The sequence below is a fragment of the Leopardus geoffroyi genome, chromosome C3 (assembly GCF_018350155.1).
Source record: "Leopardus geoffroyi isolate Oge1 chromosome C3, O.geoffroyi_Oge1_pat1.0, whole genome shotgun sequence".
Taxonomy (NCBI): Eukaryota; Metazoa; Chordata; class Mammalia; order Carnivora; family Felidae; genus Leopardus; species Leopardus geoffroyi.
In genome coordinates this window covers 14,557,586-14,583,810 of record NC_059338.1, presented here as the reverse complement: position 1 = coordinate 14,583,810, position 26,225 = coordinate 14,557,586, and positions in this window count along the sequence as shown.

Genomic DNA, 26,225 nt, shown 5'->3' with positions numbered 1-26,225 from the left:
TGACAACTCGGAGCCTGGAGCCTGCTTCAGATCCTGTGTCTCCTTCTCTTTTTCTGCCCCCCCCCCCACTCATGCTCTGTCTCTGTCTCTTTCAAAAATAAAATAAACATTACAAAAAATTTGAAGAAAAGAGTGTTGTAATTTCTTCCCGCTACACTCAAATAATCTTGAAGTTCAAAAAAATGTATTAGCCTACATGGTTATTGTTATTATTTTTCAAGAGAACAGATACTAGAGACCCTGGTGACTTGAAAGAGCAGACAAATGGAGAAACTAAAGCAGATGCTTGGGGGCAGAGTGGTGGCAAAGATGAGGTTGGCTGAGAGGCTGGGGTATAGGGAAGTGACCAACATTGGTGTTTTATTTCCTATCTTGAAAAGCCACTTTTATGTTCGATGTTGCCATTTATATTATGCTTTAGCTAATTTTGACATTCTGCCACTTTGGATACGAGTTGGAACTTTCTGTTGCGCCCGTGTGGGGGGAAAGGGAAGAACGTACTACAGAGAGAGTATATGTTTGGCTGTGAAGCAGCGTGGGGCTAGAGATGAGTGCTAAGATCCCTGCTACCTGCTAGCTGAAGGGGACTTGCATTCATTCATTCAATAGTTAGCAGGTGTTTGAACACATGCAATGTCCCAAATGCTGAGGGAAATGCAACCAGATAACTGCTTCTATCATCATAAAGCTTACAGGTCCTTAAAGTGCCTAGTGGCCTCTGGAGTCCCTGAACACACCCTTGTCTCAAAGGGTAAATCTTCCTTTAGTATTTAGCCACTGCTCAGACATTTCCAATAAGGAAAGGCTTACTTCCCCCACAGGGCAGACTAATTTCAGGTTCTGCTTTGGAACAGTAGAAATTGTTAGAGAATTAGTTTTCATGTCACAGTGAAATTTACCTCCTTAGAGTGGTTCTCAAACCAAGGTGAACACCATTCCCTCTAAAATATTTTCAAAACCACGGATTACCAAGCCCCACCCAATAGCCACTGAATCAGAATCAATAGGAATGAGGCTCAGGAACCCTGGTCATAAAAACTTTACAGATGATTCTGGGGGGCAGCCAGGGTTAAGGGCTGCTGTCATGTATCTCCTTAGTATTGTTTCTTGTTCTGTTCCCTACAATTACATTAAACCATTACACGGAGGCTAATCCATCCCTTACTCCTAGTTCATCAACTACTTGAAGCCAACTGTCTTCTCCGACTTCCTCAAACCCCTCTCACTCCTCTAGTTACCTTGTCCACAGGCTGCAGACATCCTCTTGCTTCATCAGTTTCTTACATGATGTGATTATCTGCACTCTTCACCACCACAACCATCTTTCATTAAATGGATTCTATTTGGGGGTGTCTGGGTGGCTCAGTAGGTTAAATGACTCTTGATTCCGGCTCAGGTCGTAATCTCACGGTTCATGAGTTTGAGCCCTGCAGCAGGCTCCATGCTGACAGTGGGGAGCCTGCTTGGGATTCTGTCTTCCTCCCTCTTTCCCTGCCCCTACCCCACTTTCTCTTTCTCTCTCAAAATAAATAAACTTAAAAAAAATGGATTCCATTTTGTCAATATGTTATGCTGTCAGGATGTGTCTAAAATCCAGGTGTGGTCTGGCCAAATGAACACTTTACTCCCCTTGGTCCAGACACTGTGCTTCCATGAATGAAATTTGTTTCTTGGCAGCATCTAGTTGCTTCCCAGTGCTATTAGCCCATTTAGAGTTTAGGCCAATTAATCTCCTCCACCAAATATTTTTCGTATAAACAGTTACCAAGCCAAGACTCACCCATTGCTGCATTTATGCCCCCCTGATCTTTGAATTTCAATGTAAGACTTTACCTTTATCCCCATACATTTTAATTTTGGTTTGGATTATTTTTAATCTTTTTTCTGTTATCAACATATTTGCTTCCCATCAGTGTTTGGGTCAGACATTAAAATAGTCCAGAAGTAAATTGGAATTATGCATACTCGCCAGTTTCTGTTTCTTGAGCTCCCTTTTTAGCAACAGTATAGACTAACTTAAACAACAAAATGGAAAAATGAAGGTCCAGATTAGAATGCTAAATTGATTAGTTCTTTATTACTAATGGTGTTGTACATACTGTGAAGATACACAGCACAGAGATTTGGTATATGCTGTGAGGGGCTAATTGCAGTGATTAAACAGTACGAACCGAATAATGTGTTTCACATCTCATAGAAAGCCTAGTTGTTTGGGGTTAATAAATAAATCCTTTCCACTCAGAAACAACTGTTACAGATATGTAAATTTTAGACAATAAAACAGTGCTCCTTGAAAAACAAACAAACATAGATGAACTTAATATCCCTAATGCAGAGAGAGAGAGAGAGAGAGAGAGAGAGAGAGAGAGGGAGAGAGATGAAGAAGAAGAAAGGAAGCTGAAGTAATGAAGCAGAGCTGGTCTTTGAACATTTTAAGAAGCAGGTAAATTTCCACCTGCAGGCCTCGCATTAAACAAGTGAATGCCAAATGTCTATTTCTCATCAGGCTATTCACACATATGCACTCAAATGTAGAAGATGTAAGAGAGCAAATCTAATGAGAGTTTCATGGGCAGGCAGTTACATGAATGATAAAAAACTTCTTAAAGTATCTCGACACAAATTAGAGTGGTGCACACTTTATAATAAGGGCAATGATAATCAGGATGATTTAGAGCCACTTTAATCAAAGGCTATATTAGAACGTGGATCCCAGAGGTGAGAAGGCAGTTAGTTCACTGAACCACCCCAATCCCTAGGCATTCATAGCTCAACTCACACTGAAGGATTTCAGTGTCTTTGTAAAAGAAAATCCCCTTCTGAAATTATCTGGCCTGTGAGGAGTAGGGATGGTCTAGTAAAAATAAGAGGAGTAAGGAAAAGAATTTGATGTTTAAATGGAAAAAGAATGGGTTGGAAGTTGAATGGGAAATAAACATATTTACTTCAAAGTTGGGATGGGAGAGTCTAGGTGCCTGCAAATGTTTCATAATGTTTTTGGCCACATTTAAGTTTGATTTAAGCACCTAGAAATATACATTAGCAAAATAGTCAAGCAGTAAATATTTTTTAAACTATGATTTAGGAAACTTATAAAGCATTCAAAAATCACTTATTTGTATGCTGATACATTCCAGATTCATATCTCCATGCTTGACTTCTTTCATGAGCTCCAGACTGACAGTCCCACTTGGATGTCTAAAAGGAAAATCACACTGTGTCTTAAACAGAATCTTTGATTCATGTTCCCACCCCAAAATCATCCTACTTTCCAGTCTTCTTTTTTTAAACCTCTGTAAATACTAGTATTTCATTTTTCAGACCAAAAAAGAAACCCTCCAAAAACCAAAAAACTAGTCATCCTTGATTCCCTCATTTCCCTCTTACCCCTGTCCAGTGTATCACCAAGTACTATATTTCTTCTCCTTTCTCCATGGTCCTCCCATAGCCCGACTCAACAGCCTCTGTCTCATGGGTGACTACATACTTCTCCCAGCTAGTCCCCATCTTCTAAACTTGCTCCTTCCAGTTCATTTTCCACGTATGGCCAAGAGAGATCCTTTTAAAATATAAATAAGATCACACCACTCTCCTGCTTGGTAACTTCAAGAGCTTTTTGGTACACTTGGAATAAAATCCAGGCTCCTCACCATGATCCGTAAGGCCCCACGCCATCTGGAGCCTGGCCATCTCTTCAACCTCATCTGCTACCAGTCTCTGCTTCACTCAACTGCCCTTGCACCTCCCCGAACTCCTTGCTATTCTTCATAGTAAGCACGCTTCATCTCGTCTCAATACCTCCATACTTGTGGTACCTTCTAGACACTCCCAGACATGGGCAAGGCTTGCTTTCTCGCTTCAGTCAAGTGACACTCTATTCAAACAACACCCTCTCTCCAGCAAACCCTGTTCTTGTTCCTGTCTTTAGTCTTCTTCATTACATTATCATTGTCTGACATTATGTCATGAGGGAGCAAGCGAAAGAGAGAGAGAGAGAGAGAGAGGCTGGGCATCAGGATTCTTTAAAGCTCCCCAGGTGACTGCAGTGTGCAGCCAAGGTTGAGAATCGCAGGACTGGAGGGCAAGAGCTAAATACATAAGACATCCAGACGCTAGAATGAGACTAGAATGTATGTTTACTGCCGACCAACTTGGTTTTGTGATACTGAAGAAATATCTCAGAACTCCCTTTATCTCCACTGTAGTTTGGATAAATGTTCAAAACCAAAGGAGGCTAAGTTCAAAAGTTGTTTTCTCTTTCATGAAGCCACTTTCCTAAGGCAGAAGAACATGGTTTATTAAAGCAAGACCTCTGTGGCCGGACAGCCTAGCTTTGCATCATGGCTCCACCACCTGGGCAAGTGACTCTTCTCTGTGGCTCAGTTTTCGCATCTGTAAAATCAGAATAACAACAATAATTTCACTCATGGAGTTGCTGAGGGATTAAATTAATTCGATGTAAAGGGCTGGAGCAGTATCTGACACAAAGAAAGTGCTCTGGAAGTGTTATTATCTTTGAGAGAATGGCTCTCAAGCAGAGAGTGTACGTGGAAAATTCCTTTGGCCAATGATTTTGAAAGTAGCTACAGGGATTGAGACAGACTGTTTTCTCTGACACTCTAACTCTACTCAAGAACAGAGTTGGTTAATGATTAGACCCTATAAAATTTTCCATGTCATGTGCCTTTTCCCCACTAGGCAATAGAAAGTAATTAAGAATTATGGGAAGCGGATTCAGTGAGAGGGAAGGCATGCCTTTCTAGGGACAAGCTCCAAACCCTAACGAGGTTATTGGCACAGGTGTCTCCTGCAAATAAATTAATGGGGAGGCAGATCCAATCATTAATCTGTCATCCAAACTTGGTGTTTAGAGTCATTTGGGGAGATGGGGTTTCCTTTGCCCAACCTTGGTGGTGTCTGGAGCAAAGATTAGGAAGCAGAGTGATTTCATTAGGATAACAAGGCTGTTAAAGAACAATCTGGCTCTTTAGATGGTATTTATAAAGCATTTCAAAGAAACTGTGTTCTGACAGCTGCTGTCAGTCTCTCAGATCAGAACTGTGATGATTTATTGATACAGCAGGGGAGCTGTTATTATCCTTATTTGTAAAAGTTTTACACATACTAGGAATCCATCGTGACTAGTTGCGATCTTCCCAAAGACAAATGCACATAATTGAATGTGTAAGTGACCCTAGCACGAGGATGTGATTGAACGGAATATGATGACTTCTCAATTACATGGCATCATGTGTAGTTTTGTAAACTGCTCCATGTTCTTTTCGATGAAAGATGGTAGGTAAAATTACATTCTCAATTATCTATCTGTGGATTACCTATCGCCATTTCTTGGCTAGTGTCCTCCAGCTTGAGTTCTTTTTTTTTTTTTTTTTTTTTTTGATGCAATGTGAATCAATGGAATATAGAAATGCATAATTTTTTTCAAAAGAAGAATATATAATTATACAGAAATCAGCTCTCCACAAAAAGTGCAACAGCACCCAAACTAAATATGAATGCTTTTTAATTAATTGTAATATGAACTTACCCATGCCATTTTATCCCCCGGAGGAGCTAATTGAGAATTGACTGTACATATGTCAACTAATGAAGTTCGTTCTTTTCACTCTTGAGTAGTGTAGAGAATGTAGAATGTTTAGGCCAGTGAGGTGATTTGGTTAGTTGGGCTGTCGTTAGTAGTTAGCAGAGGGCAGGTGGAGTCTTTGTGTCATTGTTAGGAATAAGCTTATCTATTCACTACCTGTGCTTAGAAGAATGAGGTTTCCTGAAACATTTTCATCAGCTCTGATGCTGGTAGAGTCACAGGATCATTGACTTTGCCTCGGCTGGAAGGGATCTTAGAAACTGTCTAGCCCTCGCTCATTCATTTTACAACTGAGTTAACTGAAGCCCAGGGAGATGAAATGTCACATAGTTACTGTTGAGCCAAGACAAGAAAATGAGTAAGTGTTAAGTCTTGAATGTTTGTACTCAATTGGTTATGCTGTTACCACTCGTTTCTGTAGTCAAATAGTCAGGGCATTGTCAGAAAAGAAACATGGGCAAGGGCAGGAAAGAAACATTGATGAAGAAGGCAAGCAGGATTGATGTTTTAGTGTGGGGGCATTTCTTAAAAATAATAGAGAGTTAAACTCTTTTTCCTTTCGGGATGGGAATGCCAGAATCACTAGGAATAGGCAGAACATCAGAGTGGGGCAGAGCCACTACATGGCTTTTCCTCACAAACTAACTAGAATGAGCCAAAGTTTATTCACTTTGGCCTAGAACAACATGTAACTGAAAGGAGAGGCTCTTGAAACGTGACAGAGATAAATTTTGGACAATTACAGCAAGTATTAATTTATATAGTGAGTAATAAATTTTCATCACACCAAGAGATAGTTTGAAGATTGAGTAGCTTCAAAACCTAGCTTCAATAAATTAATATATACACAGGCCATATAGGTTAGTACCAACAGCTAAGATGTTTTGGGATAGACTTTTCAGGTTTTCATTAGGGAAACGATCCACGTCTTTGGTAAATATCTCTTGCCATAGTCAAAGTCTATTGGATCATAATCCTGGCCATACATTGCTGTTATTCTGTGCAAAATTTTGCCTCCACAATTTCCAATATGAAAGGTATTAAGTATGGAGAGTTTACTTTTTACTTTTGGTTATTCAGGAACTGACACACACACAGTCTTTGCGTCTTCCTCTTCTGATGGCCAGCTTTTTGATCACTTCATCAGATATTATTATTTTTATGCACCCCTAAAAATGAAAAGTAGCTCAATTTCTGAGGTAGTAGGCGTTGTTGCCACCAACAATATATCCTCAAGTTCTCTATCAAACTAATAGAAACTTTATTTTCAGTCAGACATATTGGCACCTTCACTTAAAACTACATTTCCCAGCTTCTCATGGCATCGTGTTGCTCACTTTATATAAAGGGGACTGTCATGTGAGATTTCTGGGAAGTCTCTAAAAACGGGGGTAAAGTTCTATTCCTCCTGTCTTCCGTCCTGGCATTTGATGGGCGCATAGCCATCTCAGACACGAGCACACTGGCCACACCCTAGGGATACTGCGATACGGCTTCTAAATGAAGGCTGGGTCCTGATGACTGGAGCTGCCATGTCACTCCTAGACTGGAAATCTGCAGATTGTATGTGACAGAGAAATTAACTATTTCACTCACAATTTGGGGAGTATCCTTTAACACGGCTGAACATAATTATCACTAACATAATATTTAATTTTCCTTCTTCTTAGTGGAGCTCGGAAAAAAAAATTTTCTGAGAAAAAAAATGAAACTACTAGTTGAAATTAAAAATTTAGTATTCATTACAGGCTTCAGTTATGCACCCAATTCCTGTCCCCTATTATCTTAGTTAGTCAAGAGTTGACTATGTTTTCTTTTTCCTAGCCATGACTGGTTTCAATCCTAAAGAACACCTCATCCTTGAATGCTAATCTTGTGGTTCTAATGGCAGGCAATTTGGGTAAGGAAATTGGCAGAGTATTTGAAATTTAAAATAGAAGTTCCTATTGCTCTCCTGCAAAACAATAAGGCCCTTGAAAACACTTCCTTGGAATATGAATGAAGAATCAATGTCATCAGAAACATATTTATCCCATGTAATTAATAGGAAACTTTTTAAAAAATATGGCCACACTTTATATCCATGTTTGACATAGAACAGAAAGAGCTTTTTATTTGGAGTCAAAAGATATAAGTTCTAATCTTGGCTCTGTGAATTATTATCTATATAACCTTGGGAAAATCATTTAATCTTCTTAAGCTTACCCATTGAACTTAAAAAATGATAATGATAATAATAATTCATATGGTTGATATGAGTATGAAATAATAGAAATGAAAATATTTAGCCCAGTGCTTTGCACTTGGTAGTTGTTTGATAAATGTCAGTCTAATTTAATTAATGTTGTGTTCATGACAGTTTGATGAAGACATGAGTTAGTACTCAAGTTCCACTTAAAAATTCACAGGGTGTCTTTTGTCCATAACTTTGTGGGAGCAGTGGGGCCGACAACCACTGCTCCTGAAAAACCAGCTTAAGAAAAAAATCAATGATCATAAGCTCTCCAAGGATACATTGCAGCTAATCTCTTCACCCTTTGGGGTATAAAACCATCCAACACCAGCAACATTTTCATTTTTGATAAGCTGCAGAGCAAAATACATTTATCAAAAGTTTGGTTGAGATTTTTCTGTAACAAAAATATCCTTAAGAAATGTTTGTGTATTCGTCTTACAAAAAGTAAATACAAAGAGGAGACATAATTTGCCCTCAGTATCAATTCACTTTCACACCTTTTGGTGTTTTGTGAGTCTGGACTTTCAAATGATTTATGCCATTAGGGCTAGCAAAATTGCACCACAAAGAACTGGACTTTATGGGTTCAATAAGGATCAGAAGAATTGAATTCAGGATAAAAGTAGTCTGGGGTAGATATGGGAAAAGTATGGAGTAGGGTAGGAATTGTGTTTCTGTCTTAACCACAGTCATATTCAATCCACAGTATTCAACACAGAAATATACATTGAGGGGGGGAGACAAAAACAAAACTAAAATTAAGATTAATCTCCCATCCAAAGCACCTTGTCCCCTAAAGGCACCAACTTTTTTTATATGACCCAGCTGGTCTGAGCAGTCTCCAACTGTCTCTTGGCCTGGCACCAGATGTCTCTGATGTTCAGTATAGCCTTTTGTTAAAGAAGTTTAAAGTTCTCACCAATGAAGAATGGAATATACTTAAATATTTGGCCATGAGCATAGGCAATCTGTCTCAGTGATTTGTGGAGCTTAAGAAAGGCTCCTTTGCTTAAAGAAAATATGTTTCTGTCTGTTCAATTTCCACAAGGGAGTGGGGTATGATGAGAAAGGAAACTAATTGAGTATGAATTACAAATTTTATGCGTGTGTGTGTGTGTGTATGTATAAAGATACCTAACCTATACTATATATATAATTTTTATTTATATTTTATGTATATTATACTTTATATATGTAAAAATATAAATAGAGTAAAATATAAATATAAATATTGTATATAAAGTATAATATACGTAAAAATATAAATATAATAAAATATAAGTATAAAGTATATATACAAATAGTATAGGTTAGGTATCTTTACACATTTATTTTTGGATCCTAAAAGAGTTCTATGAAATAAGTGATTTTATTCCAGTTTGACAAATAAGAAAAAAAATGAAAATCAGAGATATTAAGTGTCATGAATAAAATCACAATAATGCCAGTAGTTGAACAAAGCCAGTTATGTCAGACCCTAAATGTTTAAAAAAAAAAAAGCTTTAGTGTTTTGTTCCTGGGAGTAAGTTTTAACAGCCCAAGTGTGTTTATTTCAAATTTCCTGAGATGGTAGAACTTGTTTTCTGGCACACCGGGGCGGTAATGTGCCCCTAATCTGGAGAGGCAGTACTACATAGTGATTAAAGGTATGGAAAAACAGCAGAATGATCTGATTCAAATCTCTGTTCTAGAACATTATGTGTTCTTACACAGTAACTCTGTAAATCTTAGTTTTCTTGTCTCTTAAACACGTAAGGAATGTGATGCCTACTTTATCCAATTACCCTAGTGTAGTCAGCAGCCATCATTCAAGATGGCCCTGGATGGTTTTTACCTCCTGGTATTCAACTTTTGTGTTATCCCCTCTCTATGAACGTGGGCTAGACCTAGTGATTCACTTTTGACAAAAGCTATGGGATGTCACATCCGAGACTAAGTTAAAAAGACCATGACATCCATCCCAAATTCTTGCTGGCTCACTTATTCTCAAGAAAGGCAGTTGTCATATTGTGAGCTGACATATGGAGAGGCCCATGTGAAGAACTGAGGTCTCCACCAACAGCCAGTAAGGATCTGAGATCAGCCAACCACCATGTGAGTAAACTTGGAAGTAGAGCTTCCCCCAGTTGTCGCCTTGAGCACAGCCACATAAGAGACCCTGACTGACATCTTGATTGCAAATTTCTAAGAAATCCTGAGCAAAGGTATCCACTAAACTTCATCAGGATTACTGACTACAGAAACTGATTTATAATGTGTGTTTATTTAAATCTGCCAAATTGGGAATAGTTTGTAACACAGCAATAGATAATGAAGATTTTGGGGGCATTAACACCAAGAGCAAAGGCAACAAAAGCAAAAATAGCCAAGTGGGAATACATCAAACTGAAGACCTCTTCACAAAGGAAAATCATCAATAAAATGAAAAGACAACCTATCAAATAGAAGAAAATATTTGTGAGTCATATATCTCATAAGGTGTTAATACCCATAGTATATAGGAATTCACACAACTCAGCAGCAAAGAAGCCCAACAATCTGTTTAAAAACTGGGCAGAGGATCTGAATAGACATTTTTTTCAAAGAAATACAAATGGACAACAGGTACGTAAAAAGATGCTCAACATCACTAACAATTAAGGAAATGTAAGTTAAAACTACAGTGAAATATCACCTTATACTCAGAATGGCTATTATCAAAAAGACAGGATATAACAAGTTTTTGGGAGGATGTGGAATAAAGGAAACCCTTGTGAACTGTTGGTGCAGATGTAAGTTGGTGCAGCCGATATGGAAAACAGTATGGAAGTTCCTCAAAAAAATAAAAATAGAACTACCATATGATCCAGCAACTCCACCTCTGGGAACATACCTAAAGAAAATGGAAACACTAATTTGAAAAAATATATTCACCCCATGTTCATTGCACCAGTATTTACAATAGCCAAGACTTGGAAACAACCAAAATGTCCACTGATGGGTGAATGGAAAAGAACATATGCTACACACACACACACACACACACACACACCGGAATACTACTCAGCCATAAAAATGAAATCATGCCATTTTCAGCAACATAGATGGACCTAGAGGATGTTATGCTAAGTGAAACAACAGACAGAGAAAGATAAATACTGCATTATCTGGCTTACATGTGGAATAAAAACAAAACAGAACAGAACCCAACCCCTCAAAACAAACAACTGAGCTCATGGAGATGGAGAACAGATTGGTGGTTACCAAAGGCAAGGAGCGGAGGTGGGCAAAATGGGTAAAGGGAGACAAAAGTTACAAATTTCCAGTCATAAAATGAATAAGTTCTAAGGATGTAATGCACAGCATGGTAACTACAATTAATCATACTATATTGCATATTTGAAAGTAGCTAGGAGAGTGAATCTTAAAGTTTCTCATTATAAGAAAAAAAATGGGGGGCACATGGGTGGCTCAGTAGGTTAAGTGTCCAACTTCAGTTCAGGTCATGATCTCGCAGTTTGTAGTTTCTAGCTCCGCCCTGGGCTCTGTGATGACAGCTCGGAGCCTGGAGCCTGCTTCAGATTCTGTGTCTCCCTCTCTCTCTCTGCTCCTCCCCTGCTTGTGCTCTGTCTCTCAAAAATGAATAAATGTTTAAAAGGAATTAAAAAATAATAAAATAAGTTAAAAAAAGAAACAAATGTAATTATATAAGGTGGTGAATGTTAACTGGACTAGTGTGATGGTTTTGCAATAATACAACTATTGAATCATTATGTTGTACACCTGAAACTAATATAATGTTGTATGTCAGTCATACCTCAGTAAAAAATTGATAATGAGTTCGCTTGAGAATAAAAAGAAATAAACGACGCAAAGAATCTGGTATAATGTGACCCCCCAAAGAAAATAAATTGTACATTGAATCATTTAAAAAGTTATTAATGGAGGAAATAGTGCAGAAAGAAGCAGATATGGGTGCTGAAAGACAACCTTTTCTACATCAAAATATTTCCGATAGCTTGCAATGACATTAAGAAGCCATGGCTTTCCTTTTGACAGCTCACTTCCCTACGCCCCCATAATTGGAGAAAGAAAATTGACTCAACAATAATTATAATAATAAATGGCAAAATTCACTTGAGCTTTTGCCTATCAGTCATATGTCACATTTGTCAGTGGGCTTCTAGACATTGATGTGACCAGTGTCTTAGATCAATGGACAGATGACGAGAATATGAATGATCGTAACCACAAATGTCAACTTTATCCCTTTAAATGCACTCAGTGTCCTGTAGATAACCTGAAAGGTCACATCGATAGTTGCCACCTGCTATGTCTCCCGTTCCAAACACTATCAGAAGACATGGCGTTTCTGGAGCAGGGAAAGCAGTTGAACGCAACAGCAGCCTGACATTTGATAATGGATCAGGACACATCATTGTCCTGTTAAGCAGTGGCATTTTTTCTCTGTCTTTGAAAGACAGACGAGGGCAGTCTTCCTGTTTCTCCCAGTCCGTGGGGCAATCAGGCTCCTCCCATCCACGTGACTCGTTCAGTTAACAGGTATGAGCTGAACAACTATATTTTTTTCCCCTGAAGTCAAAGAACTTGTGATGCTTTGTGTTAGTGGTTCTCAGCAATGCAATCTCCCCCCAGCTACCAAAGGCAAGAGTCTAAGCTCATCCTTTCACACTATGTAATGGGGAAAGTCTGAATTAGTGAGAAGTCTAAATTTATAGTACACTTTAAGAAAAATGCAGTTTAGTGCTTGTTAATACATAGAGTAACTTCATCTAATTGCCAAAATAAAGTTTGCTCCCTCTGGCTTTAATGAACAGATTAGCAGGACTAGCATTAGCAGCACCATTTGCATAAAATTAATTTGCTAGAGCCCTTAAAAATAGTGTTCAAAGTGGCTTAAACATGCTCGCTGCCTGTTTACACTATTAATTTGCTAAGTAAACCTTTCTTTTTAAGTAGGGCAAAAGTGAATCACCAGTCCAGCTGAAGTTGAATTACCACAAAATCCTAAAGTAAGTGAAGTCTAGATTAATATGTTTTTCCCATACAATGATGGTTAAAAAGAAAAGAAAAGAAAAGAAAAGAAGAGAAAAGAAAAAGCATGCCTATGAGGTTAACATTCAGTAAACTGATATTGCAAATATTTTTTTAAGCACTGGGGCAACAAGAAAAAATAGATAGTTTTGAAGCTGATTTGGCCCTCCCTTTGCTAAAAATGCCTGTTTTCTAAGACTGATTTCTAATTGAAAATAAAGTTTCATTATTACTGAATCCTACTCAGTGGATATCAGGGGTAAGAAGCTGTAAAACTGAGCTGGAAAGTTTATTGAAAGATGGAGTACCAAATGCAAGAAAGCAAATATAAGCCTAGTTACACATTTTCTTCAACCAGTATGGAAGTTCTTCACCCATACTCTTAAGAATTATGATTACATGGAATAATTTATTGCTTAAATGCTAACAATACTCTCCAAATTATGCCTTAAATTCTAAGCAAACTCAATTAATATATCAACAGAGTTTGTAAAATATTTGATAAGTTCACTCTATAACCCATATGAAAAAATGAAAACGCAAAAGAAAAACCGGGAATTTTTTTTAAGCAAACTACTTCAGAAGTAAGGACCGTAGCTTCTCCTACCAGATTTCAGAAAATGTTTTAAAAACTCAGTAATGACAACACCATGGTATTGGTGGAGTAAAAAGTAGATCAACCAAACAGCAGGGCAAACTTAGAAACAGAGTCAAGTAAGCATGGGGATTTCTTACACGATACGGTAGAATTTTAGGTCAATGTGGAAAGACTGTATCAATAAATTATGTTGGAAGGTTAATTGTCCACTTAAAAAATAAAAAGATCACTATCTCAGGGCGCCTGGGTGGCTCAGTTGGTTGAGCATCTGACTCCTGATTTCAGCTCAGGTCATGATCTCACGGTTCATGAGATCGAGCCCCACATTGGGCTTAGTGCTGACAGTGCAGACCTGCTTGAGATTCTCTCTCTTTCTCCCTCTCTCTGTGCCCCTCCTCCACTCATGTGTGTATTCTCCCTCTCTGTCCCTCTCTCAAAATAAATAAATAAACATTTAAAAAAAGAATTAAAAGACCACTATCTCACACAATTCACAAAAATAAATTACAAATGGATTGAAGAGTTAAAGGTTAAAAATAAAAGAAGTAAGAAGTAACAATGGGAGAGGAAACTACAGAAGATATTCTTAAACAAGACAAAATACAAGAGCTGTAAAGGAGGAAAAAATGGATAAACTTAACTAAATAAAAGTTTAAAACTTCTATGCCACAAAAAGCCTAAAGCTGGGCAAACATATTTAAAATGTATATAGAATAAAGACTAATAATAGCCAGAATATGTAAAGAATTTCTATGAAGCAATAAAAAAATAACTCAATAAAACTAAATCTAACCCTAACCCTAACAAATAACTTACAGAAAGGAAATTACAAATAACAAAGCCACACGAATGTATATGCTCAACCCCATAAGGAGTCAGGGAAATTAAAATTAAAGCGATCATTAAATACCATTTTTTCTACTCATCAAATTGTCAGAAAAATTATATGATGCTAAATGTATGGGTAAATGTGTTCATTTTCAGTTGGTGGGAGCAATAGAGATTTTTTGGAGGACAAATTGAGAGTATCTACTAAAATGAAATTTTAATAAACCTTCAAAAATTCCAACTCCATTTTTCTAAAGCAATATTCATACATTTATACTGACAACTATGTGGAAAGATATCTTTGCAGCACTTATATAATAATAAGATATTACAATTTACTAAATATCAGTAGAAGAATGGATGCATTAAAAATCCTGGCCCCTCTAAGAATTTTTATTCACATCTGCAACATTGTAATTTCAAGAAAATTCAATGAAATGTTACTGGTTATAGAAGAAGACCAGAAACACCACACATGTTCATTCATTGGGAGATAGTAGAATACATTTTTATATGTCCATATGAAAATATCATGCAGTTGCAGAAAAGAATGAGATGTATCCATGTGTGCTAAAATGGAATAAGTTACAAGATACACTGTTAATGAAAGAAGCAAAACTCTGAGAGTGTAATGTATACTTCCAGTTTTAAAAAATATTATATATAATTTTTACATAATAATCTATACTGTATATTATATCCTATACCCACACACTACACAAACAAAAGGAAGTCAACCACAAATATAATACTATATAAAAAGCATCTGATATCCATTTATGTGTATATATGTACTTATATGTATGCATGTGTATTTTTTATTATATATTCATGGAAAACCTTTGAAAGTCTGCACAGGGAACTGATATGAAAGACTATAAAACAATAAGGAATTGCAGTCAGAGGAAGACTTAATTCCCACCGTATATTCTTATACTGTCTGAATTTTCTATCATATTCATATACTAGTTTCTCAAATAAAACCAGTCACAAACAAAAATTGTGATACTATCTACACTATAATAAACTATACGTAGTTAAAAAAGAATGAGAGAAATCTGTGTAGGGACAGAAATATGTACACAATACATTGTTCACAGTAAAAGCATGTTGAGTAACAATGCACCAGTTCAATACTATTGATGTTAAAAGAAATAAACAACAGGCTTACGTGTGTACTTGTACAAATGTGTATATCTATGGACAAAGAAGTTTAAAAGTACATATATATTAAACAATAATGCACACATACAAACATTCAAAAATGCAGTGAGTGATCTAGGATGTTAGTCACCTCTTACTGGTGGTAGCTTCTTGAATATATTCAAGATTATTCTAGTAATTACATTCTGATTAAAAAAAAGTTAAAATACTATTATTGATTACTTGTCTAGTACTAAGATATATACCTAAAGTTCCCCAGGGCAAAACTAAATTTCTTGATAACCATGGGTTTTAAAACAGCCTATTAGCAACTCTGTAACTTTTTGCCTTTATGTACTCAGTATTTAACTGACTTAAATACCCAACCTTGCAGAGTCCAGAAATTCAAAAACTTCTGAGTTATTTACTCTCTAAAAAGCTAGGCCTATCAATTTCTTCCTTACGAAGGAGATTAATGCTATATCATATGTAGCTTCCTAAATGAAAGGTAACAGCCTCCCAGGATGTAAAACTAGAATGCTTTCCATATTGCCTTAACATTGGCTTACTTAGGATTCTTCAAAAAGAATGCAGAGTTTAGTCTTAAGTATTATTTCAGTGATAGATAAAGCAGAAGCAAATTGATGTAATTAATGAGATAGCAATTTAGATTCCCCTCTCTCTCCGTTCCCCACACCTGCCGTCTGTTTCTTTCTCTCTTTCCCATCTCCCATAAAATCCCTAGGAACTCAGCTCTCTATTAGGGACCACCTCTTGCAGAATGTCATAAAAATGAACTCTGCCTGTATTTGCTTTGAGTCTGGCTTCCTTCACTTAGTATAATTCATTTGAAATTCTTGTACAGCAATTCTTTCCTTTTTATAATAGAGTAGTATTCTATCATATGGGTATACCACAGTTTGTTTATCCGCTTACCAGACGATGAACAATAGTGTTGATTTTTGTCTGCTATGAATAGAGCCGCTACAAACATTCAAATACATGTTTTCACGGAGACTTGTGTTTCTAATTCTCTTGGTAAAATACGTAGTTGTGGACTTGATAAGTCATATAGTAAGAATGTTTACTTTTATATAATGATATATAATGTTTAATTTTACATAAAACTTTTTACATAAAACTATTGATACTGTTAGGTCTTCTACAAACTGTAGTCATTTTAATAGGGGAGTAGTGATATCTTACTGGGTTTTAATCGCCATTTCTCTAGTGACTAATGAGGTTAAGCATCTTCATGTGTTTCCAATTTTATTCTAAAATTTAAAATATTCTCAGAGCAGGGCGCCTGGGTGGCTCAATCAGTTAAGCTCAGGTCATGATCTCACAGTTCGTGAGTTCGAGCCCCGCGTCAGGCTCTGTGCTGATGGCTCAGAGCCTGGAGCCCACTTCGGATTCTGTGTCTCCCTCTCTCTGTGCCCCTCCCCTGCTCACACTCTGTCTTTCTCTAAAAAATAAATAAACATAAAAAAAATTTAAAATATTCTCAGAGGAATCTCAAATACACGTTGCTCAATCACAGGAGTGAGGGAAGCCTCAATGTCAACCGATAATGCTAACTAAACAGTATAGAAATCTTATCCACCTTCATACCTCTAGCATCCAGCACTGGGGCTAAACATTCAAGAAGCCTGCTGTTTCAGTGGCCAAATTAACTCGCGTCCCCTACTTCCCTATAAATATGCTGATTGTTGCCCACCGCACACGATCATCTTGAAGGTGTGGGCTACTCTCTGATATGGCTGAGCATCTGTGACGCTCCCAGTTGAGTAGAATGTTTAAAGAGAGTCAGTTATGTCTGATCCCAAAGCTGTGTTATGCAAGTTGTGCTTGATATTGTAAATATAAATTAAAGTATTATGAAAGCTGATTAAATATTAGTGAGAAAAATAGTTCTAAGAAAAATAAATTAATTCTTTGGAAAACTTAATAAGTGCAAATCACAGGGCACCTGGGTGGCTCAGTTAACTGTCCAACTTTGGCTCAGGTCATGATCTTATGGTTTGTGAGTTCAAGCCCGCATCGGGCTCTGTGCTGTCAGTGCAGAGCCTTCTTCTGATCGTCTGTCATCCCTCTCTCTCTGCCCATCCCTCGCTCACACTCTCTCTCTCTCTCAAAAATAAATAAAAACATTTAAAAATGTTTTAAAAATAAAGGCAAATGACTAAAAATGTTGTAGAATGATAACATTGAGGAGGAAAGATAACATTGAGTTTTCTACACTCAGACTGCATGACGAGTGTCTTTAAGTTTTTGTAGCAATTTTAATGAAACCTAAGTCTTGATGAGCAATTTGTGCAGGAAAGACAATGCCAAACAGTGGATTACTACCCAAAGGAAGGTTTTAAAATGGTAATATAAAGTTCACTTATTAGTATCCAATTATGAATGTTAAACATGTTTGCAATAGAGTATTTGAAAAATAAAGTAACAAAGATAAGTGTACATCAATAGTCTTATCATCCAAACAGTACACATTATCATCCAAACATTATACAAACATTAAACCACAGTCAGCATTTTGACACATTTGTTATTATAGTTATGAATATTTATATCATATATACAATATTATACAGCAATCGTTTACTAACATTAATATATATTGCTCATCTAGTTAAAAGCTCACAAAATTATAATTTTATTATCTTCCTGATATTTTATGATGTAACTATTGCAATTTTCTTATTTAACCTACTATCAGACACTTAAGAAATTTCCATATTTTGACATTAGCAATCATTGTAAATAATGATTTATAAAAATATTTTGGAGTATATCTTTAAGATAGATTCTCGGGTGTGGAATTAAGAGATCAATAGCGAAGAACTTAACTAAGTTGTTTCTAATTATAGAAATAATTCAGGGGCTCCTGGGTGGCTCCGTCGGTGAAGTGTCTGACTTCGGCCCAGGTTGTGATCTCACGGTTGGTGAGTTCAAGCCCTGCGGTGGGCTCTGTGCTGACCGCTCAGAACCTGGAGCCTGCTTTGGATTCCGTCTGTCTGTCTCTCTCTCTGTGCCCCTCCCCCATTTGTTCTCTGTCTCTCTCTGTCTCTCAAAAATAAATAACTGTTAAAAAAAAAAAAAAAAAGAATTCAGACCCTTACAGAAAACTTGGAAAAATATAGAACAATACGAAGAGAGATAACACAGGGACAATATTTTAAGTGATGTAATAATTTTTCACGATTTTAAAACAAAAATGATAATATTGTATATATAAATATAGTCTTCTAGCCTGTTTTTAAATCTAACTTCAAATCATAAGCATTTTTTCTTATTATTGAATTTACCTAACAGTACCTTTTTACAATATGCATTTAATATTTTTATGAATGTATCATTGTTAATTTAAGCACTCTCCCATCAATGGACATTTAAGAGCATATTTCTATTTTTAAAATCATAAATAACAACAAAACGAACATCTTTATCCACATCACGTGACATTTTTAGGTTGGCTTCCTAGAGGTAAAGGGCAAGTGAAATGCTGTCAGTATTTTTACATACATTGCCACATTATACTCCAGAAAGACGGAATTAATATACTCTCTCACCAGTAGCCAGTGCATGAGTGCACATCTGTAAAATGCAAATATTCACCAGACTAAATATGTAGAAAAGTAGTCACACCCGAAACTGCTTATGCAAATGACCTAATTCCTTGGCGATGTACCCCAGGTGGATGGATTTACAACTGGAACCTCTTAGGAAACTGTTCTTTAGTATTTACAAAGTCAGTTTGTGTTGCCATTGTGTAAAGGTGCTTTGGAGAACAGTGCAAACGAGGCAAGGTTCCTCCACAGAGGTGTTTATCATTTCAGTCCATCTATCATTATAGACTACCTTGGCTAAACTTTCTGGCTGAGGCTTGAAGACCCCAATGGGTCATTGTCATATACCTGTAGGATTCTCTGACTGCTTCAGTATTGATTTACCCATTTCAGAATTCCTTTCCGTTGATTTATTAGGCCTATACATCTTCTTGGTGGCCAGCTTCTGTCTATAAAAGGTGGCTGAAAGAACTATTTCACTATCGTGTATTTTACAGCTCACTGACATTCATTTACTGACTCTCTTATTTATCCAATGTTAGTATTCACGCTAATGGATGTTGCAAGACTGGCCTCGGTCTTGGTGCATTTTTGGCCCTGCTGAGTACAATAGATAAATGATAATAGCATATAATTATCAAACTTGCACCAGAAGCGAGAACATTGTAAGCAATACAGGTTCCATGACACTTAAAACAAAGGAAGAACAGGAATAGGAATAGATTCATACAAAAGAGAGACACAATACATTTCTCAAAACTGCTCGCCATACAAAACATCCCAAACTGTCTTTGCTAAGACAATAGGAAATCTGGGGTAGGGAATGGGGGCCAGAGGAGGATACTACAGAGTGCCCACAGACTGTGTCTCATTTTTATTGCCTCCAGTTAAATGCTTGCCACTATCACGCATCGCATCAGGAATGAAGGAGCAGCACCACCCTTAGGTTTAGGTAAAAGGATCCTGCCCTGTCCACACCTCACCCTGGGTGAGGACTCCATGAGACCACCGTGAGTTCATGCTCCTCCCTTTAGACCATGCTCCAGGTACTGAGGACCCTCAAATTGTGCACCCAAACGGTCTTGAGTCAACTTTCGGGCCCTGCATAGGCTTCTTCCTAGGGTCCAACCCCCTGAGTGTGAATTGTAGCACTAATGTACTCAATCAGGCACTGAAGAGATGCTGTTTGTGGATGAGTTGTCATGGAGTCTGGATGTAGGGCTGTCCTTGTGGGTGCTCCTGAGGTCATGCATAGTGAGGGTCTAAGCCATGATAGGAGAGAGGGGGGGACAGGCCATAGGCTGGGCCCAGGGGCTAGGGGCAGCTCTTTCCATATTTCCAAGATCTGACTGGGATTTTAAGAAGCCTGAGAATGCTACCTTTGACATTTCCCTTTCTAGTTGTTATGAATAGATACTTGTGAAAAAGAAGAAAATGCATTATTTTTAATAATTTTAGGTTGATTTATAACATTTTTATTAATTGATTTTTAAATGTTTAGACATATGGTATGTGAGCTTCCTTTTTATTAAAAATATTTTTAAATTTATTGATTGATTTTGAAAGAGACAGAGACCACATGAGGTGGGGAGGGGCAGAGAAAAAGGGAGAGAGAGAGAATTCCAAGCAGGCTCCACGCTGCCAGCACAGAGCCCGATGTGGGGCTCAAAGCTGTGAAGCTGTGATACCATGATGTGAACCGAAACCAAGAGTCAGATACTTAGCCAATTAAGACACTCAGGTGCCCAAGCTTCCATTTGTATTCTTGCTTCTGGACCAACAAAAGTAAGAGAGGGTTACCACAAATCACATAACAAGTCAAAGCAGTGGTTCTCAGACTTTACCGTGCATAAAGGTCACCTGGGATGCCTGTTAAAAATCTAATTCCAGACTCCAACCCCCCAGATATTCAGGTTCAACTGGCCTGAGTTGAGGCTCAGGAAAGTGCATTTTTACCAATTTCCCAAATGGTTTTAGTAGAGATGGTCCAATGACCACTCCCAGAGAGTCAGACAGAGCTTTCCCATGGAGTTAATGATTTCACTGACAAAACACACCCAAGAGAAACTGCCAAAGAGCAATTTTGAGGCATGATCTGAGAAAAGTAAAACAACAACTTTTATACAAAACCAGAATTAAACTATCTAAAGTAGTGTTGTCCCCTACACAGTAGTCCCCTTGGAGGTTAGGCACTTAGCCTAAGCAGACAGCTATTGCTCAAAACATTTTGACACTGATTTTTCTAAATTGCCTTTGGAGGTGGGTTATGAGCCACATCAGAAAGCCAATCTCATTATTTCACATCTCAGTTTGCATTTGACAAAAAACAGCATTACCCAGAAGGATGATGCATATTACTTAGCAGATTTAGTTCCTATGTTTTCCAAGTCAAATATGTAATAAAAGAAGATCTATTATATAAGCACACCTGTTTATTTCAGCCTCCTTCTAAAACTATACTAAAGTGACAATGAAAAAAGAAAAGGGGCATAAATCTCTAAAGACAAAGAAACTGAGAGAGAAGTTTCAGGAGGAAATAGGAATCAATGCTTTGGAAAATGGAAAATGGGTCGGGAAGTGGCCATTGACTTAGCAAACCCCAGAAAACTGAAACTTGAGCCCTGTCATTATGATGGTTAAAAGACAGGCTGATTTTACTTGAGAATCTTGCCTCGGGAATTAGAGGTGAAATGTAACTCACAGAGGGGGGCCTGGGTGGCTCAGTCAGTTAAACATCTGACACTTGGTTTCAGCTCAGGTTATGATCTCACGGTTTGTGAGTTCTAGCCCTGCATTGGACTCTTGTGCTGACAGTGCAGAGCTTGCTTTAGATCCTCTGACTTCCTCTCTCTCTGCCCCTCTCCTGTCCTTACACACACACACACACACACAAACACACTCTCAAAAATAAACATTAAAAAAAAAAGTAATTCACAGAGTGAGGAGTAACAGGTGGGATGATAAAAAGGATTTGCTGAAAATTCCCTTAAGGAGCAATTAGACCCCAGATCCCTTTCCCCTACTCAGATAGCAACTCCAGAAAAGGACATGAGGACCATTCTCTGGAATACCTACCCAAGAGACTGCATTCTGGAACAGCAGTCTTCCAGGCAAGGATGGGAGTCCTTACTAAAATTAGGCCATTAAGTTAAAATGAGGTAAACACTTAGATCCCAGCTCCCTTCTTAATAACCAAAAGGCAGACTTAGAGCCACCAGGCAGGAGATTTAGAAATATGAACAATCCGAGAGACAAGAAAAAAATAAAATATCAAAATATCTGTGATTGAGGATCTCCTAGTGAAATGACTTAGTCTCCACTAGGTCACCCTGTGGTAAGATTTACCAGCAAACAAGCCCCATGAGGCTTCCAGTGAGCTTCCTAGTGACTCATTCTGAAACATAAACAGGCAGCTAAGGGGTCACCAGACATGTGGGGAAAGTCTCTACTAGGAAAGGCAGAGAATAATAACAAGGAAAGTGGAGAGAAAAAAGGCAAAGCAGGGAATGAATAAAACCTGTAAAACAGATGAAAACACTTTTTAAATCCTAGTTAATGTCTTCAGAAAGATTAGAGAAGATATTGAAGCCACACACACACACACACACACACACACCACACACACACACACTCACACACACATGCACACACACACGAGCAGGATGCTATCAAAAGAAAAGAAAAACAGCTTCTGAAAATATCAGAGAAATTAAAAAATCTGACAGAATAACTATAAGATAAAGTAAAGCATATCTTCCAGGTAGCTTACTTAGATAGTGTGTTCTAAGACAGGAGCATACTTGTTTTTTAAGGTATCTCTTAGCCATGCAAGAGGAGATGTCAAGAAAGCTGTTCAATATGTTGATCTGAAGTTTATAGGTGGCATACAAAGATAGGTGGCATGGAGATAGTCACCAAGAGAGTTAGTGAACATAGGAAAGAGAAAAGGTCTAAGGATTGAGTTCTGGGATATACCAATTTTAACAGGTCTTGGAAAAAAAGCACTAGTAAACAAGTTTGCAAAGAAGTGACCAGCGAGGTTGGAGAGAAAGAATATCCTGGACACCAAGTAAAGAAAGGATAGTGACCAAGTATGTCAGATTCAGCTGATAGATCAAGTCAGATGACTTTAGGAGTTGTGCCCTGACATTTCCAATTTGAGCTCTGATGGTCCTGCTGATTCATAGCACAATAAATTTTTAAAATAATCCACACTAATGCATGCCACCATACACTTCAGTACTCTTGGGTAAAGAAATCTTAAAACCTTCTAGAAAGACAAATACAAAAGCTAAAATAAAACACAGGTGAAATACAGAGAATGAGGAGTTAGGATATCACAAGTTTTCTCAATAGCAACACTGGAAACCATAAAACAGAGGAAGAATGTCTTCAAAATTCTAAAAGGCAATGATTTCCAAACTGGATTTTTGTTCCTAGCTAAACTATCAATCAAAGTGAGGGTAAATAAAGACATATTAGACAAGCAGGACTTGAAAAAAAATTACCTCCCTACCATTTCTCAGGAAACTATTAAAACATGTGCTCTGTAAAACCTAAAACTTAACTGGGTGCCTGGATGACTCAGTCAGTTAAGCATCCAACTCTTGATCTCAGCTGAAGTCTTGATTTCAGGGTCATGAGTTCAAGCCTCATGCTGGCCTCCATGTTGGGTATGAAGCCTACCTAACTAAAAACAAACAAACAAACAAACAAAAACAAACAAACAAAAAACTAAAAATAAACCATGAAAAAAGAAGGCATGGAATCCAGAAGGCAAGGGATAAGAGCCAAAAGAGACATAAGAAGGATTTCTAGGATGATGGTCAAGGACAGTCTGCAGTACCTTCTAAGCAGTAGCCTAGAGAGCTAATAGTACAAATTATTGTGGGAAAAAAAAGAAGTTAATATAGACCCAATAATGTAAATGCTATAAAATTCCTTAGCCAAAAACAATAGTATAACTATTTTGGAAAGATATAAGGAAAGCTGGTATGTGGATGTATTGAGCTGGTGGGGAGGTAGAGTTAAGGGGCAAAATGGAGTATAAGGTCAATGTATTTTTCCCATAGTAGGACATAAATACCTAAAACTGAAAAATCAAGAAAACCACATTATTTAGAAATACATAAAAAGAAGATGGAGGAGGATAAAAAAACATTTAGGAGGATTAAAAGTAGTTGCCTCAGAGAGGCAGGCATTGGGAGTGGAGATAAATGTGATAGCAATCACTTATTGAATGTTTTCTGTCTGCCAGATCCTGTCATACACTTAGCCTTTCAACAGGAAATAGGACATAATTCCTGCCCCTCTCAGTTTACTGTCTAATTAATGTCACATAGCTCACTGTTCTACTTCATACATAAATATGAAAGGATATTGGATATGAGGAGGTCACACAAAGATGGTGGGATATGGTAGGAGACAATCTTGGAGGCAGTTTTGAATGGATTGATTGGTTGGTTGGTTGGTTGGTTGGTTAATTGAGGGATACTTTTGCATGGGCTTAAGAGAAAACAGAGGTGCAGGAGCAAAAAAAGACATAAGCAAAATAAGTTGAGAGTAAATAATACATGGATTGGATTGGATTGGATTGTAAGTCTCCATAGATAATAAGGAAATTTGGAGAAATTATGGGTCACTGCAGATAAAATAAGAAAAAGGATGTAAGAAGTGGTAATGAGCTGCTCAGGTTTAGAAAGAGAGGTCCTTGAGAAAGACAAATCTCCAAGCTGTGGCCATATTTTAGGCCACTAATTCTAGAAGCTAAAAATGGTTAAAGTGGGCATGGAGAGTGAACAGTTGTATTAGGCAGAAAGACCAAATATGTCACTTATTCTGCAACAAAGACAAAGTGGCAGGGATCTGGATTAGAGCTGTGTTGGGTAAATTAAGAGAAAGATAAAATTTATGGTTAATGGACATTAGTAAATTTTTGGCTTTTGAGGAACCAACCCTTTATATTCACTCCTTTCTATGAGGATTTGATCTCCTTTTTTAGGGACTCTCCTATTGTAGATGGTTTGGGTAGGTGGGTGTCCATCCATCACTCTATCACCCACTACAAAGGCAAAGTTCCCCCTCTGGATACCACTGAATAGTAGGAGTAGGAGGACAGGACCAGGGCATGAGACTTCAGTCTGACAAACGGACATTGAATCTTGAATAGGTGGTAAAAGAATGTAGAGTGAGTCAAAGGTAAGTTATAGCAAGTGAAAAGACCTGACTCTTCGTCTGCTTGGGCTTCCAGCTCCCTTGCCTCTTGCTTGTTCTATAAGGCATCCATCAGTTCTTAGAGCCATTTATGTGCTTTCAGTTGATTCCCATTGTGAAAGATTGCCAGATTCCTCTTCTGGTGACCGATGCATCAGAAGATAGAATAAAGGAAGAAACATTTGGTCAGATTAGCTAACTGGATGGGAGAGAGCAAGGGCAACTTTTAGGGGAACCATGAAATGCATGAGCATTACTCTTAGCAAAGATGGAAAAAATAAAGAAGCAGAATTTGTTTGGAGAAAGATAATACTTTGGCATCTTTCAGGCCTAAATTAAGCATCCTTTGAGCAGCTGGGGAAAGAGGACTACAGTAGCAAGATTCAGAATTGAACAGGTACACTTGGAAGGAATCTCATATGTGACAACATTCAAGAACAGATGTAATCTTGTGGAAGGGATTACAGGGGAGGAAAAGTTAAATCCTAAGATATAAGCCTTCCCAAAGAGATGCAACACATAGAAGGCTATATTTATTTTAGGGAGGAAGGAGTAAGGACTCACAGTAAACTGAATATGTAGATGCTTATCTTATTTTAATGTTCTGTTTTTAATATAAATGCCTAGCTTCTTGTAAGGTCTCAGTGTCCTAGGTAATACCATATATCCTGAGGTAAAGAAAGATAACTTCAGATGCCAGTACAAGAAGATGTTGACTCTACTTAAACCATAAAGGACCTTATTACCCTAGGACAAGAAATCCATAGTTAGGGCAGTGTCCACAGTGGTATGTCAGGGTTTTAGCTTTGCATCTCTGGGATTCCGTGGGATGTGTCCTCCTCTGTGTGATGGATTGGACCTCTGGTCGGCTCCCTTCATAGTGACAAGAAGGCCATATTAGTTCTAGATGTGACAAGGAGCAAAAAAGGGCCATTCTTGATCATGTCTGTTAAAAGGAAGGAAGCATTCCTCAGAAGCTCCCTATTCTACTTTCCC